At 29.4% G+C, this 16,064-nt stretch overlaps 1 long non-coding RNA gene across 5 annotated transcripts; it reads right to left on the bottom strand.

Moving 5' to 3' along the window:
• Positions 1–285: 285 nt before the first annotated feature.
• On the bottom strand, positions 286–2,439 carry LOC107944341 (uncharacterized). Of its 5 annotated transcripts, XR_005910595.1 has the most exons (5): positions 2,224–2,433; positions 1,405–1,883; positions 940–1,032; positions 609–764; positions 286–515 (listed from the first exon to the last, which is right to left on the bottom strand). It is a non-coding gene; the product is annotated as an uncharacterized lncRNA (long non-coding RNA). The 5 variants fall into 5 exon arrangements; XR_005910592.1 differs by having other exon boundaries at positions 1,405–2,439; XR_005910591.1 differs by having other exon boundaries at positions 590–764; positions 1,405–2,433.
• Between the last annotated feature and the right edge of the window lie 13,625 nt (positions 2,440–16,064).

Raw genomic sequence — 16,064 nt, 5'->3', positions numbered from 1 at the left:
CTTAGGATTTAAGCCAGATACGAGGCAAAAGAAGAAAGAGTTAGAGAAGAAGCAAGAAAGGAGAAGAGCACGATTAAGCGGTGGAGAGGTTAAATGGGAACCGACGACTTTTCCCCATATATCTAGAACTTTCATGTCAGGAGGAACTTTTCACTCTGAATGAAAGATGTCAAGAAAAGAAACCGCAGAATAAATGTTGGGAAATTTGAACTTCAACATCTTTTTATGAAATAGGCTTATGTCCAAACATCTTTATTTCAATAAAATACATCTTTACGTATCATCTTGAGCAAATATTCTCTTATTCTTTCTATTTCATTCATAATCATACTATACATATAATTATTCTTAGATTCTTTTATTCTTTGGATCTTCACTCATCCTTATAACAGGTTTCTAGATATAAATGATATGAGTGACACTATTACTGACTCAGATCTCCTTTTGAAGATGATCGAGACTGTAGACTATCTTCTGATTTGTTGAGGATGGTGGAACAAGATGAGAAACAAATCCTACATTACAAAGAGTCAGTGGAAATTGTGAGCTTAGGAGAAGAAAAAGAGGTGAAGATTGAAACTTGCATTACCGTAGAGACAAAGTGAGACCTCATTGAGTTACTCCAAGAATTCAATGATATCTTCTCATGATCATATCAAGACATGCTCGGGCTAAGTACTGATATTGTGGTACATCGGCTCCCCATAAAAGAAGAATGTAAGCCAGTTCAACAGAAGCTCCGAAGGATGAGACTTAATGTCTTGCTGAAAATAAAAGAAGAGGTCAAGAAGCAATTTGATACTGGTTTCTTACAAGTGGTTAAATACTTAGAAAGGGTAGCCAATATTGTCCCCTCCCCTAAAAAATATAGGAAAGTATGAATGTGCATAGACTACAGGGATTTAAACAAAGCCAGCTCAAAAGATAATTTTTCATTACCTCATATCGACACCTTAGTGGACAACACGACATGTTACACACTGTTCTCCTTCATGGATGGTTTCTCCGGATACAACCAGATTAAGATGCATCCTAAAGATATGGAAAAGACGACATTGTAACCATGTGGGGAACATTTTGCTATAAAGTTATGCCATTTAGACTGAAAATTGTGGGAGTGACATATCAAAGAGCCATGGTAACTTTGTTTCATGATATGATGCACAAGGAAATCGAGGTTTATGTAGACGATATAATTGTAAAGTCCCGAATAGAAAAGGAGCATATACAAGTCCTGAGAAAATTGTTCTTAAGTTTGAGAAAATTTCAGCTAAAGCTCAATCCAGCAAAATGTACCTTCGGGGCTAAGTCAGAGAAATTGCTAGAGTTTGTAATCAGTGATAAAACAAAAAGCGATATACTATTTCAGTAAGAAGTTCATTGAATGTGAGGTAAGATATTCACCAATTGAGAAGTTGTGTTGCACCTTAATTTGGGCAACCCGTAGATGGAGACAATACATGTTGTACCACACAACTTGGCTTATTTCAAAATTGGACCCTCTAAAGTACATGATGGAGTCAATTGTTTTGAATGGAAGAATGACCCGATGGCAAATTCTACTTTCTGAGTTCGATATAGTCTATGTGAACTAGAAGGCGATAAAAGGGAGTGGAATAGTAAATTTTCTAGCCAGCAGAGCTCGAGAATATTACGAGTGTACAGGCCCAAATTTGCCCGGCCCAATTGATGAAGTTGAACCCAATCTTAAAAATCACCCAAACCCAAACTAAACCTAGCCCAAAAGCCCATAACTTTAACTTTCAGCAAGAGAAAAAAGAAACCCTAGCCTAAGAGTTGCCGCTGCTCCTCCTCGGGCGCACCACCCGCGCTTCGTCCCGAGGCTTGACTCCTTTGTTCCATCCCATCACCTTCTTCAAAGCCTGCAAAGAGAGCAAAAAAGAAACGAAAGTAGCAGCCATAACAGAGGCTGAAACAGTGATAGAACAGTAGCAAGGACAAGAGCATACAGAGAGCAGAACCTAGACATAAACAGTAACGAGGAATAATATTGTATTGTTATTTTTTGGCTATAAAGCCACTGAAAAGCGGATGTAAAAAAGATGGGGGGATTCAAAAAATATACTAAAATCAATCAAAAATGAAAATTTCAAAAGGTTATCTTTTGCTCTTAGTTTGGTTTCAATTTCTGTTTTCATCTTTTTTTTTCTTTTTATTATTACATTCGAAAATCAAAAAGAAAAAGGGAAGGAATACCCTTACCATTGATTTTTTTCCGGCCGCCATCATTGGTGTGCGCACAACAGAGCAGCTGGAAGGATGGGCTAACTCTTTTGCCCTAGCAGAGAAAGATTGAAAACCTATTTTGCTTCTTTTTATTTCAGCGCAAGCTAGGCTTTGAAAACCTAGCAGAGGAAAAGAAGAAAAAATGGGGAGGTGGGCTCTGTAAATTTTTTAAAAAGAAAAAGGAAATGGGTGAAGTAAAAAAATAAGCAAAATTTATTTATAAAACAGAAGCAAACAGCGTTTGGGAAGGAGGGGGCCTGTGCATTTCCATTAAATGGGATATTTACCCCCTGGCCCTTCCATGTTTCTTAGATCATTTAATTTAGTTCTTTATTTTTTTTTTAAATTTGACCCCTTAACTTTATTTCCTATTCAATTCGGTCTTTTGGTTCGTCAAAGAGACTTGTGCGCTTAGTGGTGTGGGATATTTTCCCTATGAACCCCTGCCTGTTTAAGCGCGTTTCATGTGGGTTCTTGTTGGCTTTTTGTTATTGAGGATTAATACCCCATATTTTTATTTTGATTTCAATTGAACCCTTGACCCCTTTTATTTTAAAATGTTTATATATTAATACGTTGTTTTATTTATTATCTATTTTAGATTTTATATATTATTTAATTTAAATTATATCACATGGTATTTTAAAATTGGTTATATTATTTATTTATACATGTATATATATATTCCCCTTTTTAAAAAACTGTTTTATATTTTTTTCAAGTTTTTATATTTATACTATTCATTTTTAACGTATATATATACATATTATCCTTTTATACCATTCATCTTCAAATCTTTTTTTAAATTTTTTTTAAATATTATATCTTAAACTTTGTATATATTACTTTAACTTGTCTTTTTTTATTATATATTTTAGGTATATTACTTTATTTATTTATTTACTCATTTGTTGCATAATAATTATTTTAAATTAATTTATATCATTTACTTAGATTGCTTTTATAGCATCTATTTTAAACTTGTTTTTCTTTAAGTATTGTTTGTTTAGAATTGTTCTATTATTTATTTTATATTATTTGTCTTATTATTATTATACTTATTTTTATTTTATTTTACTTTCTTTTTACCATTTACTATTATTATTTACATATTTTTATTGTATATTATTATTATTAATATGTTATTACTATTAGTATTTTCAATATTATTACATTTTATTGTTATATTTGTTATTATTATTTTATTACAACTATTATTTAGTATCATTATTATTATCGCTTTTACTATATTTTTATCTTTTGTACCTACTGTTTATTATTCTTTCCCTTTTTTTTATACTGAAATTTTATACTTTTTCTTTATTAATCTATTATTTCTTTTACTTTTATAATCATCACATTTAATATTGTATTATGTATCTTATTTATTTGTTTATTTTTCATATTCTTTCTAATATTGTTTTTTCTTATTTTTAAATCTTTTATTTAAAACTTATATTTGTTTATTTTACTTATACTTTTTCTAATTAGTTTGTTCTTTTTTTACTTTGATATCTTTGTTCATATTATTGTCATTTATATCATTGTATTTTATTATAATCTTGTTGAGCATATTAGCACATGTCATTAGTTCTTTTACATTTTACAAGTTCGAATAAATTTTTACTCGACATACTAAGTTTGTTTTTTAAAATATTCGATATTTCGTATTTAGGGATTTGAGAGAATCGTGCCCTAACTTATTGGGTTTCGATTTTTCTCATTTAACCTAAACGATGGAATACTCTTGTAAAATTAATATGAGTTTTGAACGAAACGCGTATTCTCAGAGATTCAAGGTGTTGTGCCCTAGGTTACTGGACATGACATTTTGTTACCGCGAGATAAGATTTTTGTAAACAAAGGCAATATTCAGTATTTAGAAATTCGAGAAATCGTATCCTAAATTACTGGGTTTCGATTTTTCTCATTTACTCTAAGTAATCGAATATCCTTTTGAATTTTAAATAAAAAGCATGCTCGTTCTTAAAGGTTCTAGGTGTCATATCCTAACTTACTGGACGTGACATTTTATTGCTTCGAGACAGGAGTAGCTTTCAACACTTCATTTCAATTTATTCAAGCCTTTTAAATAAAAGGGATTGTATTTTAAAATTCTTCCAAATTTTCAAACATTCGACACAAAGATACTAATTAACCAACTAGATACCAATTTTGGGCGTATCGAGGGTGCTAATCCTTCCTCGTGCGTAACTGACTTTCGAACCCATTTTGTGGATTTCGTAGACCAAAATAGTTATTTGGACAAATTAAACTGTTTATTAAAAACGACCACATTTCGAGGTGACCCGATCACACCTCAGTAAAAAAAGATTGGTGGCGACTCTCGTTTTTCCATTTTCGTTTTAAAACCCTAGTCGATTCCCCGTTCTTCAAAAAAATGGTTTTGACAACGAGCCTTTGAATTTTGATTTCCCAAATAAAGATCTGATGTATGTTGCAACCATTGAAGAAGGTGCTCAAAAAGAACATCCCTGGAAACTAAACTTCGATAGGGCCTCCAATGCTATGGGTAAAAGAATCGGGGTAGTCTTGGTATCCCCAAACGGAAATCATTATCCTTTTACTAGTAAATTGGATTTTGATTACACAAACAACATGGTAGAATATGAAGCATGCATTATAGGAATCTGTGCAACCATAGAACGCAAGATTAAAGTACTAGAGGTATATGGGGATTCTACATTAGTGATCTATCAACTCAAAGGTGAATGGGAGACGAGAGACCCCAAATTAATCAATTATCGAAGGCTGGTTCTTGAATTAATTGAGGAGTTTGATGATATCACGTTCTGCCATCTCCTCCGAGATGAAAACCAGATGGCTGATGCCTTGCCTACTTTAACTTCTATGATCAAAGTGAACAAATAAGAGGAAGTAAAACCTATCTCGATGAGTATTTATGAGGCTCTGACTCATTGTTACAACATTGAGGAAGAAGAAAAGGATTATTACCCTTGGTACCACGATATACTACGATATGTGAAGAATCGTGAATACCTTGACCAAACAACTGAGAATGATCAAAGGACATTGAGAAGACTGGCCAGTGACTATGTTTTATATGAGGAGATCCTATACAAAAGAAGAAAGGATCAGGTACTACTAAGATATGTGGATGCTGTTGAGGCTAAGAAAATCTTAGAAGAAATCCATAAAGGCGTTTGCAGAACACACGCTAATGATTTTATAATGGCCAGGCAAATCATGAGATTCGGGTATTATTGGTCCACCATGGAAAGAGATTGTATCAGTTACGCTAAGAGATGTCATAAGTCCAAATTTCTAGAGACAAAATTCATGTACTTCCTTCACATTTTCATGTCATGACTTCTCCATGCCCTTTCTCTATGTGGGGCATGGATTTCATTAGGGGATCTAGCCAAAAGCTTCTAATGGGCATCGATTAATCTTCATGGTCATTGATTACTTTACCAAGTGGGTAGAAGCAACTTTATATGCCAATGTCACAAAGTTAGCAGTCAGCAAATTCTTGAAGAAAGAGATCATATGTTAGTATGGAATGCCAGAAAGAATCATATCTGACAATATATTAAACTTGAACAATAGTACGATAGCGGAGGTCTGTAGTCAATTCAAGATCAAACACCATAACTCATCACTATATCGCCCAAAAATGAATGGTGCAGTAGAGGCGGTCAATAAAAACATCAAGAAGATCGGGGGGAAATGACTGAGACTTATAAAAATTGGCATGAGAAGTTACAATTTGCCCTCTATGCTTATCGAACGTCTGTCAGGACCTCTACTGGGGCAATGCCTTTCTCTTTGGTTTATGGAATAGAGGCAGTTTTGCCTGTTGAGGTTGAGATAAATTCTCTCTGAGTTTTGTCAGAACTAAAGTTAAATAAAGTAGAATGGATTCAGTCTCAATATGATCAACTAAACTTGATTGAAGAGAAGAGGCTGAAAGCTATCCGTCATGGTCAGATGTACCAAAAGAGAATGATACGAGCTTATGACAAAAAGGTTCACCCTAGAGAATTCCATGAGGGGGGCCTAGTATTGAAAAATATTATGCCCATACAAAAAGATTTCAGAGGGAAATGGATACCAAATTGGGAAAGACATTATGTGGTAAAGAATGCCTTTTCTGGAGGAACACTGATTTTGACCGAGATGGATAGCAAAAACTTGCCTAATCCTGTGAATTCAGATTCATTTAAGAAATACTTTACCTAAAAAAAAGGAAAGGCCAATTTGAAAACCCGCAAATGGCGCTTTAAGACCAAAGGGGTTTTGAGTTGAAAACCCAAGAAAGGGCAACTCAAATTTTGATTGAAGATGGAGCATGTGGTAGTCTTGTCCTCTTCAAATTAGCAAGAAGGAGGGATATTACATCTTGGGGCATCAACAAAGTACTCTAGGTCTTCTAAACACATATCAAAATGGTCCTCGAGAAGTTAGTGCGGAGAAGCTCATGCTACAATATCTGGGGCACCTGGTTTCATCTTATTCATTTTATATTTTAGCAATGTTTGCTATTTTAATTAACCTATTCATTTCGAGTTTTGTTCCCAATAGATTTTAACCTTGTCCATTATTACAATCCTTTTCAAACATTTTTCATTAAAATAACGATTAGTGGACTAATAATATTCAAGTAAAAGGATTTCTTCAGGACCACTAATAATATTCAACTAATAATATTAAAGTTTTCTAAATAGTACAAGGACCTGAAACAGGACCACTAGTCAGAACTAACCAAATTTAAGAGTTGGAAAGGTTTAGGAACGAATAATTTAAATTATGATTATTTCTTCAGTTTTCTGCCAAAGATACCAATTGAACAAGAAGGCAGGGTAATGCATCAGTAATAGAATCTTGATGAACAACGAGCAATGTCAACCTAAGCATTAAAAGGGGATCATTTTTTAAAAATGACATTCTGCATTCATGTAAACATCATTCATATACATCTAGTTAGGAGCATTTGATTCCTCCTGATCATAACATCCTACTCGCTTAGCATAAATATAGGCCCATAAAATGGATTCTACAGGTCATGTTCCCTAAAGAATGGTGTAACAGATCAGTGAAACCACAAATCCTATACCTCTGAAGTTACAGTGGAATGGATTGAAGTCACCGTGGTGAATCTTATCTCCCTGATGTTGCAATGGAGCAGATTAAAGCCATAAGTCTTATCTCACTGAAGTTGCAGTGGAGCGGACTGAAGATAGCTAATCTTATTTCCTTAAAGTTGCAGTGGAACAGATTAAGGCTACAAATTACAAATTTGATCTCTCTAAAGTTGCAGTAGAGCAGATTAAAGTTACAAATTGTATACCCCTGAAGTTATAGTGGGATGGATTGAAGTCATTGTGGCGAATCTTATCTCCCTAAAGTTACAGTGGAGCAGATTAAACCCACAAGTCTTACCTCCCTGAAGTTGCAGTAGAGTAGACTGAAGATAGGGAATCTTATTTCCCTGAAGTTACAGTGGAATAGATTAAAGCTACAAATTACAAATCTGATCTCTCTGAAGTTATAGTGGAGCAGACTGAAGTTACAAGTCTTATCTCCCCTGAAGTTACAATGGGATAGATTGAAGTCATCGTGGCAAATCTTATCTCCTTAAAGTTGCAGTAGAACAGATTAAAGCTACAAACCACAAATCTTATCTTCCTAAAGTTGCAGTGAAGAAGATTGAAGATACGAGTCTCATCTCCTTGAAGTTTCAGTGGAGTAGATTAAAGCTACAAGCCTAATCTTCCTGAAGTTACAATGGAGTAGATCATAGCACTAATTCCTATCCCCCTAAAGATGGAGTGGGATGGAATGAGACTACTTGAAGAAAAGAAGCACCAAGGAGGTCGAGATTCAGCAAGAACGGACGAAATTGATCCTTCTTAAAAGTCTTTGCTCCATTCTCGTTACACGACCACGAGCAAAGAGGGGCAGCTGTAATGGCCCATTTTTGCCCAGCCCACCAAAAAACCAAAAATACAAAACCAAAATAATAACATTAAAAGTACATATAAAACAATCCAAGTTACAAAACAAAATAACAGGCCCAAAACCCAATGACCCAAAATTAACCTAATCCTAAAACCCAATACCCAAGCCCACGACCTTAACTATTTTCAGCAAAAAAAAAGAAGGAGAAAACCCTAGCCGTCGCTACACGCCAGCCACCGCCTCGCATGCGTCTGACACCTCTACCACCGCCACTTACAAAGAAGGATGAACAGACAAGCAGCAAAGAACAACAAAGAAAAAACAAAAGAGTAGTAGAAAACAAAGGCAAAAAAAAAACAAAAAAGAATCTTGTACTCTGGTTATAAAAGCCACAGCGGAAACTTTATAATTTTTTCAGACACAAGATTAATCAAGAAACAGAATAAAAATTTCCAAAGGTGATTTTTTTCTTCTTTTTTTTTCTTCCTTTTGTTTTATTTTCGTACAAATTTATTTTTTAAAAATAAAACATAAAATAAAAAAACCAAACCTTACTGAATCGTTTCAGACCCCATCACTGCGAGTGGAGGAGGATGCCGTCCTCGGTGATGGACGAATTTTTTCGATGAGATGACGGAGAAACCGAAGAGATTCCTTTCAAATTTCGCTATTTTTTGTTGAGTTTTGAGGAAAACCGCCCCCAAATCCGGGTTCTAGGAGCCAAAGCGTTCAAAATGGGGGTCTTTGGTACTTTCCGGCCACCAGAGACGGCAGAGCCCATTGCCGGCGACCAATGGCTGTCATGGGACTCACCGGACTCCTTGGCCAAATTTTGGGTTTTGCCTAAAGAGAAACAGAGAGAATGAATTTTTTTTTCTAAAACATGGTGCGGAATGAATTTTTTAAAATTTTTTTAACTTTTATAGGCCTTGTAAAACGACGTCGTTTAAGAGCTGATTCTAATAGCCCAAAACGGCGTCATTTTAGCCTTGACCCACGCCCAATCCGATCCGCCCAGAGGATCGGCGTGTTTTTTTACTAAGGGTCTATTTACCCTTTTAGTCCTTCCGCTTTTGCGGCCCGCTTAAATTTAATATTGTTCTATTTTTTATCACTTAATTTTATTTTTTTTATTTTAGTCCCCTAGAATTGTGCGTTTAGAGGATAAAGGGGTAATTTTCTAGTTAGTCCTTCCTCCTTTTCGCGCATTTCACTTTGGTCCTTTATTTTGTTTTACTATTTAATTTATTTGTTTCATTATGATTTATACTTACAATTTTATTTAAATTTCGATTCAGTCCCTTATTTATTTAATCTTAGCCTTTCATGAAATTTATTATTATTTACTTATTTATTTATTATTGCAATTTCAGCCTTTCATGCATTTTTTTATTTTACTATTATTTACTTACTTATTTATTTATTTATTATTGTCTTATTTTTTATTTTAAAATTCATATTGTTCATATTTGTACATATTGTTTTATTGTCGTTATTATCTTTCTTTTGTTATTTTATTATTCCTTTTACTATTTTTTGGCATTTTTCAAATCGTGTCTATTTAATCATGTATTTTTTCGTTTATTTTAAGTTATTTTATCATTTTAAATACACATCATTTTAAGTATTACATTTGTTTTTATCCAAAAAGAAGGAAAATTTAAAATAGGCAATGTTTCGTATTTAGAGATTCGAGAAGTCATACCCTAACTTACGGGGTTTCGATTTTCTCATTGAACCTAAATGACCGAATATCCTTTTAAAATTAAAATACATGAGATTTAAATAAAATAATAAAAAAAACGAGCTTATTTTTCAAGATTTCAAAGTATCGTATCCTAACTTACGGGATGTGATCTTTTGTTACCTCGAGATAAGATGACCTTTAACACACTTTTCGTTTTCATACCACGCCGAATAAATTAAATGCGTATCACTTTAAGTATCATATTCATTTTTTTTGCACGATGAATAAAAAGAAAATTTTTAAATCGAAATGACATTATTTATTTTTGGAATTAGAAAAGTCGTGTTCCTAACTTACGGAATATGCCTTCTTTCTAAAATCGAGATAATCAAATATATTTTAAAATAAAAAAAATTTTAGCGTTTATTCTCGTTTTCGGGGATTTAAGGCATTGTTTCCTAACTTACGGGATATGATCTTTCCTTCTTGAATAACTTGAAATAAACTATTTCCATGAAATTTATTTTAGTTAGATAGCGCCTTAATATAAAGAGGGATCGTATTTTAAATTCTTTTCGAGTTTTTAACTTTCGACACTAAGAAATTAATTAATCAACTAGGTACCAATTTTGGGCGTTATGAGGGTGCTAATCCTTTCTCGTGCATAACCGACTCCCAAACCCATTTTCTAAATTTTGTAGACAAAAAAAAAATTGTTGTTTTAGTAAATCAAACCTTTTATTAAAACAATCAAATTACAAGATGATTCGATCACACCTCATAAAAAGGATTAGTCGCGACTCCATTTTTGTTTTAAAAAAAAAGACAAAGTCATTTCAAAATGATTTCAACATTAGTGATATATTCACACTTGTAAATATATTTTGACTTATAATTATCTCATTGGTTTTTTACTTGTATTTCTTTTTTGTTGACTTGTAATAGGTTTCAAGGATTTAAGGTTGAACGAAATTACTTTTTTTGAAATTAGTTATTAGTGTAAATTATTAGTGATGTTCATATGTTATGGAACACTAGAATGGTTAAATATATGTATATAAATGATTTAAAGATAAACTATAAAAATAGTCACTTTTGTTTGCTTTAAATTATATTTTAGTCACTTATATTTGTAACGTAACATTTTAGTCACTTAAATGATCGTTTTGTTACGAAGTGGTCACTTTACTGTTAATCTCCGTTACCTCCTTAATGACAATCCTACGTGGCAATCCAAATGGGTTTTAAATGCCAACTTGGATGTTTTGAACTGCCAAGTAGGACCGCTATTAGGGAGGTAACGGAGCTTAACGGTAGAATTTCTCATTCGTAACAAAATAATAACGTAAGTGACTAAAATGTAACATTTCAAACATAAGTGACTAAAATGTAATCTGAGACAAACAAAAGTGATTATTTTTATAGTTTTCCCCTCACTTAATTATTTATCTTACCATTAATAACTTTAAATGTTTTATAAACTCATAAGTTTAACATAAAATGATTGATGAATGATTGTGAGTTTGATTTAATTATTTAATTATCTTCTATGTAAATAAATTCGAAGAATGTATTATAATTGTCTTGAAATTAAATATAAGAATTGAAAAATATTATGATTTTTAACTTATATGGTTTTGATTCCAAATTTAAAAGTAAGAAATTGAATCAAACGAATGAATTTAATTTCTATTTAAAAATCGAATAAATCAAATCGAATCACCAAACTAAATACATCACTAAAACTAAGAAATGATGCATCTTTCCTTAATTACGTTATGGGCAACACACGTCATCATTATAAATTAATTTTGCTCCTTTTGCACAATAGAAAATGATATATATTCTTGGCAAACATCACGTATAAAATCACATTTAATTCATTCAAGAGTTCCTTTTTATATATATTTGTATCATCTCGCACCTATGATTTCTCAATTTTTTTAATATAATTTTAAAATGCATTTCAATAAATTAAAATTCCCTAAACTTGTCTGAATTACAAGATTTAAATTATTATTTATTTATGATTAGTTGCAGATTTAAATTAATTAATGAGTTAACATCTAAATCAATCATTATAAATATATTATTAAAAATATATAATTTTATCATAAAATAAATTCTAAATTACTTCGTAAATGGGGAACAACAATTTAAATATATCATTTAAAAATGAAGTAATAAAATGATAAAATTATTTTTCTTGAGAAAATTATTTAAATATTTTTATAATACAACACAAAAATACATAAAATAAAAAATAATATAAATATCATAAACATATAATAAATTAATATATACAAATATGTAAATGAAAATAAAAACAACACATTTTTAATTATTTTCTCCCTTTCCATTTTTTCCTTTTCCTTCTTTTTCATTAATTTCTATTCATTCATTCATTCCTTCCTGGTCAAACATACTCAAACATACATACATACATATATATATATATCATCGGTCAAACATTAAGAGCTAAACATTTACAGTAACATACTTAAACCCATATCTTCCTCATTGCTACAATAATAACAACGTCTAAATCGATAGAAAATCATAATTAAAAAGTTTAATTAAGCAATATTTTACATCTTCATTCTTCACATTGTGTGTTTCTTTTTTCCTTTTCTTGCCGTGGAATCCAAAACCCCAAAAATTTTAATCCATAGGTCAAAAGATATTTTATATTAGGCACGTAAGCAAGTACTTGAAAAATGCAAGTCAAGACCTTATTAAATGCAAAAATTCATCACTAAACTCATTATATACTAAAGTTTTACCAATATATAATTAAAGATGTTAAAATGGGTCATTGAAATTAAATATTTTTAAAATTTTAAAGTTCAACATGTGTTGAATTATTTAATAATATTGAAGAGATGAAACTTGCTAATTTTAAAATTGAATATTATATTATCTGCATTATTCTCGTTGATGGAAAAAAGAAAAAAATAAAAGTAAAACACTTTACTCGTGGATAACTTGATTTTCAAATTAAATAAGAAACTACGTTTTTCAACCAGCCTGCATTTTATAAAATCACTAAAATAAATTAATAAATGAATAAAGTGTATGCCCAACAAGTTTGCTAGCTCATATACTATCGGTCAAATTTTGCTATTAGGTTTTCTACTACCTATAATTTGCAGTTTTAGTCTATATATTTTAATTTTTAAAATTTTAATTCTGACCACGACATATATATTATCATATATAATATTTATAAAATAGTCAGGTCATTTTAATTAATATATGGATTGAATTTTCAATATTCAAAAGATATAGAGACTATAATCATATTAAAGAATAAGGAATGAATATCGAAACTGACGAATTTAACTGTTATTTATAACTAAAATTTTAAAATTCAAAAATAAAATTACACAAAATCTTCATTACAATGCGTTTCACAATTTTTTATATCCCATTGGGAAACAGCAATGTGATGTGTTTGAGCAACTAGTAAGGGTCAATTTATTCACTTGGACTCCCTTGTTTACAACTTTTATCATTTCTATGTTATTTTTTATGTGCAGGAATTAAGAAAGAGCAAATACTTGACACTATTTTCCATCTTTTACCTAAGTCGTCATTTTACATTAATTATTTTTTATGTATTTTTCGAAATGGTTTAATTGCATGTGTTTGATAAAAGCATAAAAGGAAAATTTTTCATATCTTATTTGTTTAAATATATTTTATAATTATTACAAAATTTGCAACTATTTTACTTTCTTTTTAAAAACTACATAAGATAATATAAAAAAATTTATTATAAAATCAATATTTACTATTGTCAAATAATTTTATAATATAAATTTGAAAAATTATAAATTTTAGGGATAAAACTCAAAATTAAACATCAACTCTGATTTAACGTGTAATTTTATACATGAAATTTTAATTTGACTAAATTCTCATAAATTATTAACGCAATTATTGATATAACATTATTTTATATTTATATATTGCATACACAAATAATTATATGCATCTAATATAAAATGTATTTATTTCTTTAAATGTATATTTTTAAACCACAATCAAAGTTTCATGTATCAAATTGCATAATAAATCAAAGTTAATGTGTAATTTTAATATTTAACCCTAAATTTTAATATTTAAATTTCCAGTTTTAATTTATAAAATAACGCCGTTGCAAATAAATTAAAAAGAGCCGCAATTTTCAGTTTTGTGGAAACATTTTGTTATACTCATAAAACAGTAATAAAGAAAAAGAGACAGGGTTAGATTTGGAAGAAAAACAGGCGACGGCTAGATTTATTAATCTTTAATGTCGCATCAATCAGTGTTTATTAATTACTTCATTAATTAAAATGTTTAAATAAATATATGTACATAAAACCCTTAAAAAGAAATAAAAATAAAAAATCAATTCAGTCTCGCGGTTAATAAAAAAAATTAATTAAGTTTTTTCATTGACAATTTTTATCTTTGATCATGTTGATCGTTAAAGAAAATTGTCGAGCTAATAAAAAAATAATAGATACAACTTTTGATTTAATTTTATATTTTTTCACATAAAAATTATAAAAAATTATTAGAAATACTTAAAAATAATATTAAAAATATTATAAAATATATAATTTTAAAAAAAAATTAATAAAACATATATAAGGCTTATAAAAATTCATAAAAACTTATAAATAATATAGAAAATTAAAAAAATTATAAATTATTGAAAAAGATATTTAAACTCCTAAAATCATACTAAACACACAACACCAGACCAACTATTTGATATTAGAAATAGCCGTCAAACTATTAAGGTCATTTTCAAATTAAATAAAATGTTTTTTATTTTCCATAAATAAAACGATAATTATGAGATATTCTCCTTTTTATTGGTAAATTATTATTTTTTATTTTTATAATTTTTATCTCCAGTTTTTAAAATATATTACAGTATGATGCACTATTCGCACTTAGTTTAGTCCCTGTCGCTAGCTAAAAAAATCAATCAAGTCTTTTCATTAATGGTTTCTATCTTTAATCACGTTGACCGTTAAAATAAATTGACAAAGCAATCCAATGATAGCACATGACAACTTTTGATTTAATCTTAATTTTCACATAAAGATTATAAAAAAATTCTTACAAATATTTAAAAATACAAAATCTTAAAATTTTATATAAACTTAAAAAAGTTATAGAAAATTATAAAAAAACCAAAAAAAACTTATAAATATTATAAAAATGTATTAGTTCTAATAAATTTTAATAAATTATATTTTTTATACAATTAATAAAACATATTTAAAAGCTTATAAAAATTGATGAAAACTTATAAATAATATAGAAAATTATAAAAAAATTTATAAATTATTGAAAAGGATATTTAAACCCCTAAAATCATAATGAGCACACGACACTGAACCAACTTTTAGATAATAGGAATAGTTAGTCAAATTATTAGGATTATTCTCATGTTGAATAAAATATTCTCGATCTTTCACAAATAAAACGATAATTACAAGACATTCTCTTTTTATTGATAAATTATTTTTAAAATTTTTATCTCCAATTTTTAAAATATAGTAAAGTATTGAGCCCCTACACTATTCGTACCCAGTTTAGCCCCCACTAATCAAAAAAAATTAATTGAATCCCTCTATTAACGATTTCCATCTTTGATCATGTTAATTGTGAAAATAAATTAATGGACAAAACATATGGTGACACTGACAACTTATATGATTTAATCTTATATTTTTCACATAAAAATTATAAAAAAATTTATTAAAAGTATTTAAAAATATATTAAAATCTTGAAATTTTATATAAACTTATCAAACTTATAGAAAATTATAAAAATATATATATAAAAACTTAGAAATATTATAAAAATATATAATACATTCTAATAAATTTTAATAAATTATAGTTTTTTATAAAATTAACAAAACATATAATAACATGTTTAAAAACTTATAAAAATTCATAAAAACTTAATATAGAAAATTATTAAAAAATTATATATTATTAAAAGGACATTTAAACCCCTAAAATCATAATAAACACACGACACCAGACCAACCTTTAGATAATAGGAATAATCGTTAAATCGTTGGGATCATTTTTCATGTTGAATAAAATATTTTCGATTTTCCACAAATAAAATGATAATTGCGGGACATTCTTCTTTTTATTGATAAATTTTTAT

Source organism: Gossypium hirsutum, chromosome A02 (assembly GCF_007990345.1).
Source record: "Gossypium hirsutum isolate 1008001.06 chromosome A02, Gossypium_hirsutum_v2.1, whole genome shotgun sequence".
Lineage (NCBI taxonomy): Eukaryota > Viridiplantae > Streptophyta > Magnoliopsida > Malvales > Malvaceae > Gossypium > Gossypium hirsutum.
The sequence above is the reverse complement of the archived record's forward strand: the minus strand, read 5'-3'. Positions and strand labels throughout refer to the sequence as shown.